The sequence below is a fragment of the Montipora foliosa genome, chromosome 2 (assembly GCF_036669935.1).
Source record: "Montipora foliosa isolate CH-2021 chromosome 2, ASM3666993v2, whole genome shotgun sequence".
In the NCBI taxonomy this organism is placed as follows: Eukaryota; Metazoa; Cnidaria; class Anthozoa; order Scleractinia; family Acroporidae; genus Montipora; species Montipora foliosa.
In genome coordinates this window covers 40554497-40560880 of record NC_090870.1, presented here as the reverse complement: position 1 = coordinate 40560880, position 6384 = coordinate 40554497, and the positions used below count along the sequence as shown (strand labels likewise).

Genomic DNA, 6384 nt, shown 5'->3' with positions numbered 1-6384 from the left:
AGCCATTCTCGTCATTCCTCTTTCCAATAATAGTTGACTGTCCAGTTGCACAATTGTAGGATTCTGTGAAGCCTTCAAATGATACCCAGGCATAGTTACTTGGGGAAAGAAAGCTCCTGTCCTGTCTTTAGATAAAGCAATTAGAAGTACATGGCTGGAACACGTTGTCTTTAATATGGCTTTTCTTATTTATATGGAGTTAATAGTACAGTATGCATAAGAAATATCTGATTTTCGGTTTTGTTGTCTTTTTTTTTTGCTTCTAAGTAATTTGAGAAAGGTTGAGTAGCCGGAGAAACAGTTCTGCTTTTTGTTTTGGAACAGCAGCTTCGACAATGAGTGTTACAACTATTGTAACGACGTAGTATCACGATGATCAAGACAAATGTTTCCTTTGTTGTGTAAATCTCAAGAAGTACATCATAATTACATAATTTATGACACTCTCCCGGCCGATTAGATAAGAAATAGTATGGAATGATTAGCAAAGGATAAATGTTTAAGAGAAGTATGGAGATGAATCTGATATCATTCATGTCAAGTATTCATTTCCAATTGTTCCTGAATTCTATGAATTGCCTTCTGAGCGGCAAGTCGTACTGGGGGACGTTGTTTCTTGGCTATAGCTTCTTTGTCTTCCTTTTCAATACCTTGTGCATTGTTCTCGCTCGACACTTCCAATAGATAACGCTTCTTTATAGGTCTTAATAGTTCACCACCAGAACTTATTCTTAAAGTGGTACTATGATCAAATTTTTACTCCTTGATTTTTTGAGTGTATCGCATCGAATTCCATGAAAGAACAAAAACGCCACTTACTGTTTGCAAATATCTTCCTTAGTTCCAGAGATATTAAAGTTTGAAAAATGGGTAAAATATGCAAATGAGATGAGTGATGACGTCATAATCAACCCAATATTATATTGAGTATATAAATAGAGCTACCTTGGCCAATTTGCGGCGCAGACCATTGAAACTTGATAGTCTAATAGTTCTACAGGAAACACACCTATGGCTATAAAAAATTCTTTTCCCATGGCAACTCACTCTTTTCCAGTCCCCACCCACTTGATTTTAATATGCCAGTGATTTTCAGCTTGAAAAATGTTAAAACAAAGCCACAAACTCAAGCTAACATATTTATATGCTTGCTGGATCATGCATATGAAGTGCTGTTAGCTAATATCAAAATGGAACGCCAAAGGTGGCCAGAAAAGCTTTTAATATGGGGGAGGTCTGGAACCCAGTATGATGCCAGGGTAACAGAACTGTTAAGCTCATATTGTGGAGAACATTTAGAAGAATCTTACCGCAAAAAATCAAAAATTTCTGATACAAATTGGCTGAGATATCTCTTTTTATTATATTTGAACAAAATTTGGTTGAGTGGATGACGTCATCACTTAGCTAATTTACATATTTTAAAAACTCGAATATCTCTGGAATGGAAAGAGATATTTGAAAAAAGTAAACAGCGTTTTTCCTCTCACGCAGACTACTTGTTTATGTTTCAAAATGGCTTAGATAGGAAAGGTGTGATTTTCGTCATAGTACCATTTTAAAGATACAGATCTGACCAATCCGTCTTTCCCTTTACGTACATCAGTTAAGACACCTATTTTCCACTGATTACGTGGGACATTATCATGTATGAGAACAATGTCTCCTATAGCAACTGTTGTCTTGTTTGATGTTTTCTTCTGGTAAGAGTTATATTCACGCAAACTTGTCAGATACTCCTTTTGTCATCATGTCCAGAAGGCCTGTATCACTATCTCATGATATTTTGCTCTCTTCGTTAGCTCTTTTGTTGAAATATAAGTTGGGGTATAGTCTGGATCTGATTCTTTCATGCTAGCTCTGGTGTCTGGTAGAGTATGAGACGGTGTCCACATAAGAAATGCGATTGGGTCAAAGGAGAGGCATCGTTAATATCCACATAAGGATATGTCAAGGGGTGGCCGTTTAACACTGCCTCTACATTGGTGAGTATTGTGTTAAGTTCAATCATTTTCAGATAGGCTTTGTCGGTAGTTTTTTGAGACATCTTTTCACTAGCCCAAGTCTTTCGTAGAATCCTCCCCACCACGGGGCTCATTCTGTTATGAATTTCCATGTGATGTTGTGGTTGGCTAGGAACTGTCGCTTGAGGACTTGGGTTTTCATTGTTCGGAGTTCTTGAGCTCCAGCTTTGAAGGTTTTTGCATTGTCAGAAATGATACATCTGGGAACGCCTTGTTGACTGACAAATCTTCTGAGTGCAGTAAGAAAGGCCTGGGTTGTCTGATCTTCCACTAACTCGAGGTGCAAGGCTCGTACTGCGGCACAAGTGAATAGACAAATGTAAACTTTAGATGGAGTGTGATTTCCTTGGTTGCGAACATAAAGAGGACCTGCATAATTGATACCTGTAAATTGAAAGGCTTGTGATTGTAGAACTCTTTATTTCGGTAAAGGTGGTGTGGGTACAAATCGAAATGGTGGTCCTTGGATTTTATATCACACACTTGGAGATGATTCTTTTAACCAACTGTCGACCTTGTGGTATCCAATATGTTTGTCTGATGTGAGTTAATGTTTCACAAACTCCACCATGCATAACCGTCTTGTACATAGATTGGACGATTAGTGTAGTCAGGTAATTGTCTTTTGGCATGAGGATGGGAAACTTTGTCTCATGGGGTAGATCTGTGTACTGTAACCTTCCACGACAGCGAAGTAGGTCTTCATCGTCAAGATAAAGGTTGAGTTGTTGAAGAGCAGTGACTCTGATTACACGTGTTAGAGTCAGCCATGGAGGTCTTTGAAACCATAGCTGTTTCCTGTTGTTGAACATGTTGGTATCAAGTCCCCGAACCAGCAAGTTGCCTGGATTCATCGATGTTGGGCAAAATTTCCATGTGTTCTATGAGGTTATTTCTTTATCTTGTGGACTCGCGTATGAACAAATTGTGGCAATTGTTTAGTAGATGACATCCAAGATAACACGATTTGGGAATCACCCCAGTATATGACTTCGCATTTCGCTTTTGTGAGCTGTAGTGTCTTGGTTAGATATTAAGATAATTGCGCTCCAAGAGTGTTCCTAGCAGTTCCAGTCATGGAAGGGTCTGTGTTTTAATGGTTGCAACTCTGGTTTTAGCTGTTGTGAATGCAGTGTATATTTCAGCTCCTGACATTCCTCTTATGTAAGCTACTGCTCCGTGAGCTAGTTGCCTGCTGTCACAGAAGATATGAAATTGTCTTTTAGAAATGCTTGTGAGGAAGTATGGTCTGGGTATTTCGATCGATGTCAAATTGCTGATATCGGTGATCCAGTTTAGCCATTGGTCCTTATGTTCGCTTGGAACATCCTCATTCCAGCTTAAGTTTTGTTTCCATAGGTCCTGGATCATGATCTTTGCTTTAACTGCAATGGTTTCAACATATCCCAGGGGGTCAAACAGTTTTGACTCAAAGCTGATTGTGGATCTCTTAGTAAGTTTTGTGATAACTTCTGATTTTCTGATCATTTTTTCAAGTGAAAGGGATAGCATGTCATTTGTTGAGTTCCATGCGATTCCTAGGATTTTTGTTGTTTGAGCCGCATCTGCATTATCTTCTTGTGCGCTGTGATTTAAAGCTGTTGAGTAAGAGGTCCACTGGTGGAGATCCATGCCTACTTCTTGTAGTGCGTGACGAAGAATAATATTCTCAGGCTTTATCGTCACAATTAGTTCCTGTGACCACATTGTATATAGTGGAAATAGCGCTGTTTTATCTTATAGCGTATAAGATGCTTTGGGGGTGTGTTGGTGACTCATTTGGGCCTTATTGAACTTTATTGAAACATACCTTTTTCAAACTGAATGGAAATGTCTTCGGCAGAAAACTTTCACTACGATATGAATATAAGAAATTTACTTTTGACCGCCATCTTGTATTTCGTGATATTAGAACCCAGTTTCCATTATGACAAGTGTTATTAGAACCCAGTTTTCACTCTGGCAAACGTGCTGCCCGAGACTTAAACATTTGGACATGCAGGACTTGCAAGTCTCATTATGCGGCAAGAAAGGTCTATTATGCAGCAATCAATCGTAATATATTCTCACCAGGTGAGCCTAGATGCACTAAGATATGGGAGAATCGGCCCGAGGCTTTGCGAGTCGGTAGGCCTTGAGAGAATATATATATTCCATCGCTGCGGGGAGGAGGGTGGGGCGAAATCTCCTAGCACGGGTCTATCATCCCATTCACCACCTAACCCTGCATCCGTGAAGATGGCACGAAGTTTTCCAATCATACTGTCTACGGTGCCTGCGGCTAACCGTTTAGGGCAGGAGCAAGAAGGTGTTTTATCACTAGAGCGTCTTGGGCATTGCATCTGATGCACCTTCATTTTGCCTGCTTTGTCTTTCCAGACTAGGAATTTTAAGATGTCTCCTGGGGTAGCTGAATGCAACGTTTTGGGTGTGGGCAAAGAAGCCAAAACGGATAAAAGTTCGCGGTGAAGGGAAGACTTCTGTTTTTTGTAGGGCTTACTAAGTTTGTTCTTTGCTAGCTGCGAAAGTCTGTTGTTAATGCTGTCCAGATCAATAGCCGAGGGGTCCACCGGTTGAGCAGACACCAATTCTTTTCTGAAGCCACATCTTTGTCAAAAATTGTAGGTCTTGTCATTTAAGTATGCGCAGTCCGGGCATGGAGCCGCAGGCCTCCAAATGCGGGGGCGTTGGACCTGCGAAACGGAGAAGATAAACCCGATAAATGTACAGCCGACAAATCACAGCGTGTTTAGTCTGAAGGCAAACAAATTCCACTGTAGGGGGCGTGGGACAAAAAGGTTGTCCGAGGAAGGAAAAAGGAGCACGCCAAAGTCCCCTTTATTTCCCAACTTAATCGATGACGTAGCACGGGAACGGAGAATTGGCCACCAAAAGGGAAGCGGGTCGAGTTGAGGGACTACAATAGTGAAGCTCACAATGGACGATTCCAAGAACTTGAGCAGGGGACCCACCAACACGAAAGGGGGGGAATACGTAAGCGTTTTCTTCCTGCTGGATGACTTGAGCGAACACATTTACACCGGCGGAGAGAGGAGTCAGGAAGGGGGTGAAATGTTTAAGTAGATTTCCAAACGCGTCCTTTTGGGCATTGGAATCGAGGGACATCATGTCTAAAGTGTGGGGACCAAAACGAACGTCCACCTTAAGCCAAGTGGACTCGGATAGCATACAATCCTTATCAGAGAGCGACGCGAAGGGTAGTCGGCCGGATTACAAGAAGGGATGAAATGAAATGATACAGTGGCATTGGACTCCAAGAGCGTGGAACTGAGATCCTTAAGGGCGTCGTTGAGCTGGGGATTCTTTCCCCCCTGTGATTGAATCCTTGATAGGGCACTTGATTTCCAGCAGACCCCAGGGATTATTTTCAGAGGGATCATAGACTCTTCAATCCGGAGAGGCAGCAAGGTGTGGGCAAGATGGATTGATAACAATCCCAGCAGGGAAAACATCGCAGTCTCCGCTGTCAGCATAAGCAGAAGCTGCCTCTTCTTCAGTATTTATGCCATGCTTCATTGCTGCAGTTTGCACAGTCTTCTTCAGTTGCCTGACTGCTAGTGATTCAAAGTCACCCCGTCGTGTACACACCTCTTTAAATTTGCTGGAAGATAATCTCTGTGCCCTTAAGTCATGCCACTTCTGTGTGTCAGATTGCTCCCTGGTCTCTTCCTCGTATAAGCAAGATTGTGCGAGTCCTTCGACAAAGGTTATTTCTGCCAAAGAAGGAACAAAAAAATAATTGTTTCCAAGTGATGTCACATCAAAAGCTGGTGGATTGTCTGGACCATCATTATTCATGTGAATTTTGGGATCATTTGTTGTGTTTTGGCGCTGTTGATATGAAATAACTGAGCCACAAGCTACTTTTCCCAGTTTACTATCCACAAAGTCTAATGTGTTAGTTTCGGGAATAATGCTGTTGATTTGCATGTCTTCATACTCTTTAAATATGTCTTTCAGGGAGTCAATAATTTTGGGTTCCCCAAAATGTTCTGGAATGGGGTTGTACAGAGTGGACTGTACACCATCTATCCTGCATACTTTCTTTTTTGTGGGAGCATCACTGCTTGGAGGTTTTACCTGCTGCACTAGCACCTCTTGTACATTGCGGGGATTGATTCCTGCTGTCCTGTGTAGGACATGCCATGTCTGTGGAAGACTTGTTTTGGACATGGCGGGAGGAACACTTCTCAAACCAAGTTTTCTGTAGTGCTCGATGAGGTATACCAGCCCTATTGCATGATTGCAGAGCCCTGCTCCTGCCTCACAGCTGCATGAGGTACTGGTTATTTTGACTTCTGCAGCCTTTGATATTTCAACCTAAAGAAAAAAATTAAAA

The 6384-nt window shown here is 41.7% G+C and overlaps 1 pseudogene; it reads right to left on the bottom strand.

Annotated features, from left to right (window-relative positions):
• Positions 1-5321: 5321 nt before the first annotated feature.
• The window catches only part of LOC137991685 (uncharacterized), a 1796-nt pseudogene continuing 733 nt past the window's right edge, over positions 5322-6384 (bottom strand).